Genomic DNA, 12,371 nt, shown 5'->3' with positions numbered 1-12,371 from the left:
GTTTATCCGATTTCTCTTTTCTCGTTGTTACTTCGGTTTCGGAGTCTTCAAAGGCTTGTTTCACGAGCAATGTATGTGGGTAGTGTTGTTAGGAGAAGTAAGCTTCGGTAATTCTACGAGCAGAAGTTTGTTTTCGCCATCTGGTTGGGCAGGTTCGATCGGCATGGACACGTTTTCGGGCCTCATCGCAAGCAACAAAAGACGGTCGAGCGAAGCTTTTCATTTCTGGACGATTAAACGAGGGCTCGTGATTAAAAGCACCGCTCTCATGTGGGTCAAGTGATCGGGTACACAGATCGAATTCGCGTTCGTGGAAAATTCCCAGGTCGCTCGATTGCGCTTTTTTCTTTTTTTATTCGTAACTTTACTGCAACAAAATTCGTTTCATCTAAATTCGTTTCTAACGCTGCAAGATTTTGAAAAGCTCTTTGCAACATTGTTCTAAAAGAAAAAAAAGGAGAAAGAAGAGGGAAGAATATAGAAACTATCTAGGAAAGAGGTGAAATGTAAAACAGCTTGGAAATTTTTTTTTTTTTTTTTTTCTTTTTTTTTTTTTTTTTTTCAAGTACAAGTGAAACAGTAGGTAAGAACGCAATTAGTGCAGTGCATTTAGCTGTGCAACGAGGTTTTCCTCGGACTCTGCTCGACCGTGTTTCTTTCCCTCGAAAATGAAAGATACGGTCCGCCAAGATGAACTGTAAACACAATAAAGGAGCAAGGGAGAATAACGAGAAAATGTAAATAACGTGGTGAACGATTTGAAGCAGATGCATCCTGAGATGCAACGAAGAAGAGCAATGTGCATCGCTATGAGCACACACAGGATGCGATAAGCTATATACTCTCATTTCCTTTTCGCACAGATTGTGGAACCTCGTTACGTTCCAGGCCTGTTTGCTTCGATAACCGATTGCAGATAATAAATAATACGATTTACTGAAAAACGAAGAAAAAATGTTTCGCTAAAAGCTAATAGCGGCAACTTCGTTTGATCCATTATTTTAATACTTTCGACACGAAAAATTACTATAAATCATCAATCGACGAGATTGTCGACAATGTGGATCGACTCAGTGGGTCGTCTTTTATTTTATCTGTAAAACAAACGTCATGACTGTATCTTTCTTTTTTTGACTTATTATTCATTTAGATGTTGTACATCGATTAAGCTCGCATTTAACGTAAACATCGAGATAGAATCCTGAGAATTGCACAGCCAGACAAATTGCGATTAATCTGACGATCAGTTGCCGCGATTAATCTAACGATCAGCTGCCTCGATTCGCGTAGCCGGCGCAACGACGTTACACGTCGTACATATGTATGTATTTCGTTCGATATTATGTAAGTGTTTATCGCGAAAACGACGATAATGCGCGCAGGCCCGCGCGAACATCGACGTTCGCGAATGATTCATCGTTTTGCGATGTTCCTCTATCTGGAAGGGGCTTAAAATGCAAATTGCCATCGCATTGAGCGCGCGGTCTCGCATTGTTCGACATGGGAAAGCTGAAAGACATCGGAGTTTAATTTACAATGGTTAAATGTTAAATTCCACGAAATAATAATGGGAAAAAGCAACGGTATTTAACAGAGCCAACCCTAGGAATTTTTCGAATTACATAAATTACATTTACAGTTTACATCATCCTTTTAAAATGGCATTTAAGTTATTCATTAACGTCACAGCGAATCGTATTCGTTTTATTTATGTTGGAGAATTCTTTTTATCTTTTTTGAAAATTCGAAATACTCCACTGATACGAGGTAAAAGAAAAATGCTGGATAAGAGAAAGGAAATGCGAGTCGATTGCGAAGCAGGACAGTTCATAGTTCAGAGAGATGGCGTCAACAAAGCTTCCTGTGTCACGACGGTAGTTGATTTACCGTGGGACGCATTGTCACGGACTGAATTAATTGACGGGGTCAGGTAAGGACTGCCGTTTGTATTTTCTGTCGATGATGACAAACACGTCTATTAGCAATGCTAACCACCATGCGACACCTTGCACGATCGCATACCTTAGCTAGAGGTTGCTCGAAGCGTTATTTTCGTTGGAACGAGCGCGTTGTATATTTTGTCTAACGTTCAACGACGACTCCGTTGATTTAAACGATATTTATTCTTTCGCGCAAGGTGTTTTAATATTTGGAACACCGCGTATTAGCTCTATATCGTATCTGGCAATATTCCCACAGTATCTCGTTTACGATAAAATATGGAGACCAGGAAGGAAGATAAGATTAATTTTATTTAAATTGTCAATTATCGCGAATAGATCAATGCAATCGTCCATTTGATTCCAGGAAACAATTAATTTAACGGAGATTAGTGGGAAACTAACTATCTCAGATCGTAAATTCTAAAGAGGTCTAAAGCTTTATGAGTCCATTGATCGTAAAGTTAGAAAGATCCTTGGTTGTTTCGAAGTGAACCTCCTTCGAGTCAGTGGTCTTGAAATTCCACGGTTAGGATGAAACAGATCTTGGAATTATTCTTAATCCTCGAATAAGTTATGAGAGTAACATTAAAAAATGATGGTATATAATAGTGTACGTTTTTAGATACGCTCTGCTAAAAATATTCATATAGGAACAACGAGGTAAACGTGCTGCTCTCGATTCGCTCGAAGAGAGTAATTCCTTGGGTGAAGAGGAGAGGTCATCGTATGGTTGATTAATAAAAGCTTCTATGGGGTCGATGTGTAAAAATAAAGATCACCCTCGCGAGTCGAGAAATAAATAGCGCATGCATGTCGTTTAGGTGAATCAAATGGAGTATGCTCCGCTGAACGACGACTCCCTTTCTCTCTCTCTCTCTCTCTCTCCTCATTTGCGTGCGATTACTCGCAGTAATTTAACATGTTCGAACCAAATCGAAAGTCGATATCTCTTCTCGAATGTGAACGTTTTAAACAAGTTGGGAACAAGGGAGGAAAAAAAAGAACGGGATGAAAAATTCGAACAAATTGGTGCGTTTAAAGAACATTGGACTTAAAGAGCCAGTCACCAACTGATCTAATGACGAATATAGTGCGAAGCGGTGTTATTTTAGAAACGGAGAGTCGGCCGTAAAAGTAGCAACGCGCTGCGTAACGGGGTTAACAATTACGTTGTGGCGTCTCGACAAGATTCATTAGAGTTAAGGTTAAGGTTCATTAAACTCGAACCGCGGTGAAGAAATCCATGGGGCGACTTTACTACTGGGAGCTTGGCAATTTTTGCGATAGCATCGTTAAACGTTCCCATGTAAATTACAATATACGATGCGAACCCAGTGGCTGTTATGCGCGATTTCCCGCGCTGTTCTTTTAGCCTAACTGGACGTTTCTTCTCTCGTTTCGTCTAACTGCCTTCTTTTTATCTTAAGACATTCTAGACAACACCGTCGATTCGTGTGAAAACCGAATACGCATGCCACACTCCGTTATTCAACTTGCAAATGTTCACTGTCTACAATTATCGAAGCTTTTCTCAAGACATATCATTCATATTTCGAACTAACGATAACTTAGAATATATATCAGCTGCGAACATGAACCTGAAACGCTCTTTTCAAACACCCCCATCTTCTACTTCGACAAAAATTGAACATAGACGCACAGCCAATTACTTAGATTCTCCGAAACAATTTCTCCATTGAGGAGCGTTCAGCACCGGATGGCGGCGTCGAATCCAGTGGCCGCTTCATTGAGTCGCGCGCGCTTACGCCCTTGAGTCGGTGTTACTCAAGGTCGAATCGGAAGGACGATCGATTTTACCGGCACAGAAGCATCGAAGCTGCAGACGGTTGGCATTTTCGCGTCTGGTCTGCGCTCGGTGTATACAACAGATACCGCGAGAGAGAGTCACGCATGTTTTCTCACGCATCGACGAGAAGATGGCGTGGAAGGACGGGGCCGCGTCGTGGCCGGATGCGGAGCCGAGAACGGACAAAAGAAACACGGCTGCATAACAGACAATACCACTCTGTGCCGGCACAGACGACCAACGTTATTGTCCGTGACTCGCGCTATATCGCCGCGACCGCCCGTTAACGAGGTCCATCGAAGACAACGAGAGCCCACTTCCGGTCTCCCTGCCTTTTTTCCTGGCTATACTGCCACGAGCAAAGAGTTCTGCGTCGCTGATGCGAACCAATCTCTTCTTCGTCTCCTTCTTCTTATATTCTTTTTTCTTTCTCTCTCCTAATTTCTTCGTTTTTTCCCCCTCGAACAACCGTTTCACAAGAGGGTCGAAGACGAAGTGGACTGGGTCTCTGAAGGTTTGCGATGTTGTCAAGGAGTAACGCGATCGCCTCTTTAACGCGATGTGCGCAAGAGTACAAATTTGGCAGAAGTTTGCCTGTCTTTCGTTTGTTCAAGTCAAGGGTTTGTCGTACAGGGTGGTTACTGGTTGTCCTGCATAGTAGGATTTTAGATGCATGATAGGTTTTGGGGGAAGTTTCCGTTTGATATTGAGGATTGGAGGTTGATAGGATTTCGTTGAACTTCAAACGAACAATTCGATTGCTTGTTTTATTAACGAAATATGTGTTTTGGAAAACTCCCTTAAACGATCGGTTTACTTGTGGAAAGAAAAAAGTTTCTTTGTAGCGGTGCGTCCTTTCCTTTTCCATCGACTATTTGCAGCTCGTCGAATAAATTTTCTGTTAAATTGAAGATCACCCGTGATTACTATTGATGTTACAGAGTAATTAGAAGATTATGCCTCTGTAATACGAAGCAATTAAAAAAACACTATTTGTGTGAAGCGAAAACGTTAGGCGAGATAGAAATGTTATTGCTACTAATTAACTCTTGCATTGCGATTCTTATTCTCGAAGAAAAGGAAAAGTAAACTTAATTCGTCTAAATCTAGAACGGTGAACTGAGGGAAAAAAGAGCTGGCGTTAAGAGCGAGCACGAAGACAGTTGGAAATACGATTAGTTTGGTGTGGCGTTGCAGAAATTTCAGACCAAGTCAAAAGGGCTGGTCTCTGTATAGGAGGGTGAAGTTCTTCTACCTTCCCTCTGGGACATTATCGCCCCTCCGATCAGCCTATCTATAGGAAAAGGGCCACACCTTCCGCAGACGTAGCAATGGCTTAACGACCGAGGCAGCCGGTCGCGTTTCTACGTCAATGTTTTCGCTCTTTAAGTCCCTGATACACCTCGATATTCATCGTTGCTTTACTCGTTTTACCCTTCACCAATAGTAATAGTTACGTCAGTCATTTTTAGAACTATCGTGAACTATGGTGGTTGTAAGTAACAGCAGGTAATTTAATGAAAGAATCATTTGCGGACAATTTTTTAAGTAGAAATTTACCATTACGCGACGTACACTTTTTACGCGACAGATATTTTCTAGTCAAAAATTTAAGGTTCGAAATACTTGTTTTTCTGTCCGTAATTCTTACGTATCCTTATTAACCCTTTCGATATAGTTAAAGCCTACCATGAAGATAGATCAGCTTGAGGGTTTCTTTTCCGCCAGTAAACATCACAAGGGTGGCTTAGCTGTACAACACCCTCCGGGTAAACGTAGATGATATATCCTTTATTTAGAATCATAGCTTTCTTTTTAGATAATCAAATTTATCTAGAACGATCTAACATATACAAAATTTCAAACTTTTTTTTTCTTCTTTTTTTATTTTTTCTTTTTTTTTTTTGTTTAAATGTTTTTAAACTTGATTCGAGTTAACAAATAACTTCCAAAAAAGGGTCAATTTACCGGGTGGTTTCAGTGATAGTCGTATTTTTAGTTTCTTCAAAGTGGTCGTGGTAAAAATAAAAGACATGCCTCCGAGCGAGGCGGTGAAATTTCTTTTTCCCCGCGAACGAACTGCCGATCGTGGAACCTGAATAACAAGTAGAGCGGCGTAAAACGCGCTTAATACGGTCGGTGTACTCAGGACAACGTCTCCGACCTCCTCCCACCTCTTTTCGATATTACCGAGGGCTGGCTGCCTCCAGGAGGGTGTATCGTGTACACAACTCCTGCTGTTCACCTTTGCACAGTTACCTTTCGCGTTCAAACAATGTTTCTTCCTAGGTTTTCTTTCTCTCATCAAATTTGTCTAATGTCTAACGCTTCGAATGGCGGGATCGACACAAAATAACATCGTGCGTTTTATCTTCCTGCTCGATGTAATTAGCGATGGTGTTAATACAATAAGTTTGCGAGCTATGCAGCTATAATTACGTTAACGCTTTAGGTTACGTTTGTTGTGAAATTGTAAATTGCACACAGTCATCGTGGACATTAACGAACAACGAACATAGAATGTTATAGTTTACGAAATGCGACGTTTCAAGGAATAATTGATGTCGAGCTCGTTCTATCGGCTAAATATTAAAACGATGAACTAGTACATGTCAATTCTTGACATCGTGGAACGTGCAAGTGTCGTTTCCAATTGATTGATTCGAAATTTTGAATATAATAATGTATGAAATCACGGTGGTGATAAAAGTTGTAAACATTCGTGAGATATGTATTACGATCAAACGCGAATGAACGGATAAGAACAGGTTAAAAAACGGATTACCTAAATTACTCTAAACTTTTTGCCAAAAAGAGAAATGAATAAATACTTGCTACAAAAATTGATGATTTGTTTTCGTGTTGGAAATCAGTGAAAAAAAAAGAACAAAATAAAGTAAAATAAGATAGCAGTTGAACAAACGATTTAACTACTCGGAATATTCAAACGTGAAACGCATTACGCCGGTTTGCATCGTTTTCCTCGACGGGCAGAATAAATATTTTACGATCGCGTGTTCGCGTCGTTTTCCAGGGCGACACTGGTGAAGATCGCCAGGATATCGCGCGAACTACCGCGTCGTTTGCACGTATCCATCGATTTTTTCTTCCATCCTTCCATTCCCGACAAAGCCTTCGATACTCTTCACTCGTCATTTCGCGACCAAACCGACCAAGGTTTAATCTTCGTCGAGACAGAGAGGATGGATATCGAACGCTCTACAGTCTACCGGAAAGCGACCGATTGTCCCTCGCTCTTTTCAACGCGAAAGTCTCTCGCGTTTCCTTCTCCTTTTCATACGATTCTCTGCTTTCTTTGATCGAGCTTCCACGTCTACACGATGAACAACTCTGTGAAAAATATTGGAATCATTGTTTCGATGCAGGATTATATTGCGGCAGAATTGTGAGAATTGGCCGATTGTAATTGATAAGAACGAATGTAGTCGTGATTAAAGTAGTATAATATCATTTAGGTCGTCGTAAGACGCGACACGTATATGAGACTTTTGTACAAAATTAATAGAGACTGCTTATAGTAGATGAAAGTTTATCCATTCAGACGAGGTAATTGTATGCTTCTTTGGTTAATTTTCGTACATTTAGCTGGTTATTTAAAAGTCTAACTATTATGATTGCTCCGAGAGAAAAATTCAATAGCTCGAGCTTAGACCAGATTATTTTGTTTCGATGTTTAATAAGGAGCTTAATTAAATCTTTCACGACTAAATTGCACTGTTTTCTTAAAAATCTATTTGAAAATATCGAAACGCTTTGCTCTCTTCCAAACATAGGTATCGAGTCTGACCCGATTGCATCGCCACACAGGTCGAAGATCTCTAAGGATATCAGGTAAATAATTATACCTATCCGAAGCCGTTTGCTCTTCAAGGTCTTCCGTTAACTCCATTGCATTCGACATTCGTCGCGTAACGTCGTCTCTTCTTCATTTTTCCCAACATTAGTAGCTTTTCTCAACAACTCATATTATCCATTGTTTTACATTCTACTTACGTAAACCTGAACGGTGCACGAGTAACGTTTCACCGAACAAATCCAAAAGAACTTTCAAGAATATTTTTCTTCTCTAATTCGATCGTAATATTTCTTCTTTTCGTTTGACTTTCGATATTTGTCTAGACCATTGAATTATTCGAAACGTCTGCTTCATATTTTATAAGCGCAAACAAGCTCCCGTTGTATCATTCCTCTGCTAACGAAATTTCGATGTCAGGCTTTCATTGACAAGTGTCCTCCGACAAAACGGACGTTGACGCGCTCGTAAACGCGTGGAACGCGTGGTGAATGTATCCGGTTAAAAATAAACTGTACTTCCTTGGGCGTAGGGCCTCGATAAACAGCTTTTGGACGAACTGGCTGAAAGGAAGTGGAAAATTTACTCCGGCCCCGGGATCTGATCCCCGACGAATTCTCTTTCCCCCCGTTTCTATTATTCCGAGCAAACAGCGCGCCCGTTGTTTTCCTCCGTTATTACTCAATTTATTGTTTCATATTTCGGATTTATCATATTTGCGACTAATATTTGATATTAAAATAGATGCCTCTATGTACAGTATACTTACGTTGAAATGATTTCAGTAAGCAGAAATCGATACATTTTGTATAAACAACTATACTATTTTTGTATTATTTAATAGTCTTTTGATATTCGCATGAAATCGTAGTTTTATAAACATAACTGAAGAAATAGAGTCTAAACAGACGTCTGTTCAACGGGCATATTTTGCGTATTATGTGCGTATAGTCTTTGCGATAGACAGTGAAAATACGTCATGAAATATCGTAGGTTATTTTCGAGCGAAGAATTCTTTCTTAGTCATCAAGTTTAGTAACGTTTTCTAAACCTTTATTCGTGTTTTCGGCTTGAGTCATCGTGTCTTTCGTTCAATCGTCTGTTCTAACACCTTTTCTACTATATCAGGAGCGACGATCGTATCACTTTGGAAAATTCCTTACAATGTGGTCGAAAGTATCGAGATAGAATCTTTCGAAACACTCAAAAATCCGATTAGCATTTGTAAAAAGGCGATCCTCGTTTCCTCTTCTGTGCACATATCACAACAAATAACTTGCTCAACGAGTTACTTTCTCTTAGCGAAGTTGCACAGCGATAACCAGACGTTTCAAGCGCCGGCTAACGGAAAAAGTTAATTCCCCAGTTCGATGCACCCACCTTATTAAGTAATACATTATATTATAAACACGCACAATTAAAACCGACAGACGGCTTGTTATACCTTAGCACGCAACTACCAGCAGAACGGAAGACAATACCGCAGAATTCCTTTCGGTTGATCGTTTCACGATCGTGAATCGAAAGTTATCGCGGAAAAAAAAACAGAATAAAGAGGAGTTTTCATGGCTCCGCGAATAAAGATTCGCGCTCAATTAGTTTGACAATTTCTGGAAATCGGGTTAACAATTCAATGGAGAAGGGCAGAGAGCGAGATCGTTGAATAATTTCCTCGCTTAAGCATTCGAGAAATATCGCGCGGTTCTCGCGAGAAAGAAAGCCGACCCCGAACATTAATTAGGCCGGATATCCTTTTGTCGGTAATTAAGCAGAATTTATCTTTCTGCCGTACGAAAGGGCAACTTTTTCTTCCCCTTTATTTCTCCGTCTTCTTTTTTTGTAACAAAAAAAATCATGCTTTTTCGAAAAGTTTCACGGTTCTTTCAAAACGGGAAAACCGGAAGATTTGTTCTCGATGGCTGTCAGAGATGCTCATTGTTTGAGCGGAATGAATCCGCGGACGCGAGAGCAAAAGGAGAATCGCTTGTTTAATAAAATCTCCGGGATTGTTACTCGTTCGAGTCTGTTGTTAATTAAAAACTTACAAGGGGTGAGCGTACCACGAGCAAGAATTCAATGAATAGAATATCTCGCGGGAATATTACATTCAGAATGTTATATTAATATTTTCTACGCGCGATCTTCTCAGATAAAATTTCTATACCGCGCTGATCAGTTACACGAGTAATTAAGAGCGATTTGAAACTTCAAACTAAAGATTTATATGTGAACTTCGGTCGTCGTAAAAATTTCGTCTTTCGAACGAATTCATAATTGGTCGGCATTCGTGACTCACCCTATTACGACGATATTAAATTTTGATGCAGTTGAGAAGATACTTGGCAAGATCGTGACGCCTCAAGCCATTTTCCAAGACGCGCTCGTGCTCAATCACGCTAATGCCTTCGTTTAAAACCTATTTTGATCTACAAAGAACTCATCTATTTCACTTCTCCTAACGAATCTCGCATGGCAATTGCCATGGGATTGTAAGATCTCGTGTCCGCTTGTACTTATCGAAATACGAATATTCAGCTTAAAAATATATCCGCAATTCTGATCAATTATTTACATAAGTTGTTTATCGAAAAACTTGTCAGATTCAAGGATACAAGATATACCGGGCTAAGATGACCATCCTAACAAAACAGGCATTGGATGGGCAGGCAAAATTCGCAAAGATAAAAAGCTTCTGGGTGAATAAATAAAACCGAACCGACAGATTTCCAAGTTTCCTCGACGCGATATCGTAACTAAGAGATGTGACTGAGTTTTTCCGGAAGTGTCTGATTCCGGATTAAGGTCGGAGGTGGTGCGTTCTGAGAGACGGCCGGGTCAAAACATAACCGTGAGACAAGCGTTCGCGTACGACACCGTGGAAATATTATTCCAACGTTTCTTGTTTCAATTTTTTCTCTTGTTCACCTCGACGAATGAAAATGTACGCTCGTTCTATTGTCATACTACGTACACACATCGAGGCTTCTTCTCTTTTTCCTCCTTTTTGTTCAACGTTACAAGAGATTGTGTTTCGCCTTGATTTTCGTAATTGTGATTTTCCGGCAACGCTGGAGCTTCGGCGTGGAATTATTTTCTGCCACGGAAGGTCGTTACATCGTGTTCGATGGGTAATTAAGTAGAAAAAGTTGACACGTATTTCTATCCAATTCAAATGTCGGTCGGGAAAGAAAATGAGAAAGGGGAGCAAGTTCTCGTAACGCATTCGATCGATCTTGTATTCTTTTGAAAATTAAGCTGTTTTGCAACGTATTCGTCGAGAAAAGTCGATAAAGTCGAGCCAATTACGGTGCAACGGTCCAACGATTTTTCGCTTCTTTCGCAACGATACGGACGTATCTAACTAACAATAAGCAAGACTACCACTTGGTCGGTCGAGCACTTTCGATGATTGCGACGTAGTTTAGCAGCTCGGAGAAGGAAACAAAAAAGGACACCGGAATCCGCGGCATGCCCTCCAAATCCGGCGCGTACAGCGGGAAATACCGCAGAAGGAAATTGCAAACGACTGGTAGAGTCAGACACTCGACAGGAAGTCCGCGTACTGGTACTTGCGATCGCTGGTGAACTGCTGCGCGTTGACAAACCTCGAAAAAGAACTTTGTACGATTGTTTCGTGCGACATCTGAAAGCAGAAAATCAACAAAAATGTACTTGTCATGTTTCTCTCCTGCGATATTCGCATCCTCTCCTTCTTCGAAATTGTACAGAAGATAGCGAAACGATAAATCCTACATAATGAGATCAGGGAAACTGGTATTTCCTGCATTTTAATCCTATTTTAATCCTAAACCTTGAAACGCGAAACTCAGCGTCTTATTTGTGATTAATTCCGTAATGATAAAACCGTAGACGGTAGCTACGGGGGAGAGACAGATACCGGTGTGACACTCGTCACGCTTCCCTCTCGGTATTCACCCTAGGAAAGTTCTTTGCTTATCTAAGTCGGAAAGACGAGAACACGTCGGATGAAGGACTTCCTTTAAACATGGGGTGCGTGCGTAGCGATGATTTTTATAAAGGGACGAAAGTGAAGGACGAGGATGGAAGTGGTAAGAAGCAAAAAAATCGAAGGAGCATCAGGCAAGAACGAACTTAGAACCGTAGAAACTTGGTCGATTCTGCGAAATCTTTTGATGTTTCTCGCATCGAATCTTAACACGATATTACTATTTGCTGTAATACGGTTAAACGACCGATCATTTGAAAGAGCTTCGAGTAATGGTGGAACAAATCGTTGTTGAAATTTGACGTTAAAAGTATCGCTATTAGCAAAGATACACGAAGAAAGCAACTGTAACTGTAAGTCACAGTTGCGTAAGTACAGAAACGTTCGATTCTATCGGATTTCTTGACCTCCTTTGCAACTTTTCTACACGATGTACATATGTACCAGGTTCTTCCGGATCTTTCGTTTCCGAGCAATCTGTCCCAGCAGATTGAGTTACTTCCAAACTTCATTCATCCCTATATCCTCGACATCCACAGGAAAAGCTTCGCCGAGCGAGCAAATGTTTCGCTCGTCGTGTCGACTAATTCGTGCGATACTCGATCTACCTGGCATTACACGCAACATTAATCAAATGAAAGCGGAGACAGGTTAAACCCTCGATCCGCGAAGCAACCTTAGAACCTCGAAACGGCACGTTCGATTCGAATCTTCCCCCTGGCAAATCGCGTTACACCGATCGTTCGATTCGGGACGAAGAGGACGATTCAAGGGTAGATGGAAGCGTGAGTGAAGATTCGCTCGCGAGAACGAGGAAGCCGTTGTCGTGCACGTTTCGCT

General features: G+C 40.8%; 1 protein-coding gene across 10 annotated transcripts in view; it reads left to right on the top strand.

The window, feature by feature from the left end:
* LOC126920379 (cytohesin-1) overlaps positions 1–12,371 on the top strand; it is a 59,134-nt gene that overhangs the window by 37,743 nt on the left and 9,020 nt on the right. The window contains exon 1 of one of the 10 annotated variants that reach the window (XM_050731422.1): positions 11,359–12,316. The exons of the other annotated variants lie outside the window; for them this stretch is intronic. The gene's annotated coding sequence lies outside the window, so the exon portion shown is untranslated. Of the gene's footprint in view, positions 1–11,358; positions 12,317–12,371 lie in introns of those variants that run through there. 10 annotated transcript variants of the gene reach the window in all.

This window comes from Bombus affinis, chromosome 1 (genome assembly GCF_024516045.1).
Source record: "Bombus affinis isolate iyBomAffi1 chromosome 1, iyBomAffi1.2, whole genome shotgun sequence".
Classification (NCBI taxonomy): Eukaryota; Metazoa; Arthropoda; class Insecta; order Hymenoptera; family Apidae; genus Bombus; species Bombus affinis.
This window is presented reverse-complemented; position numbering and strand designations above follow the sequence as displayed.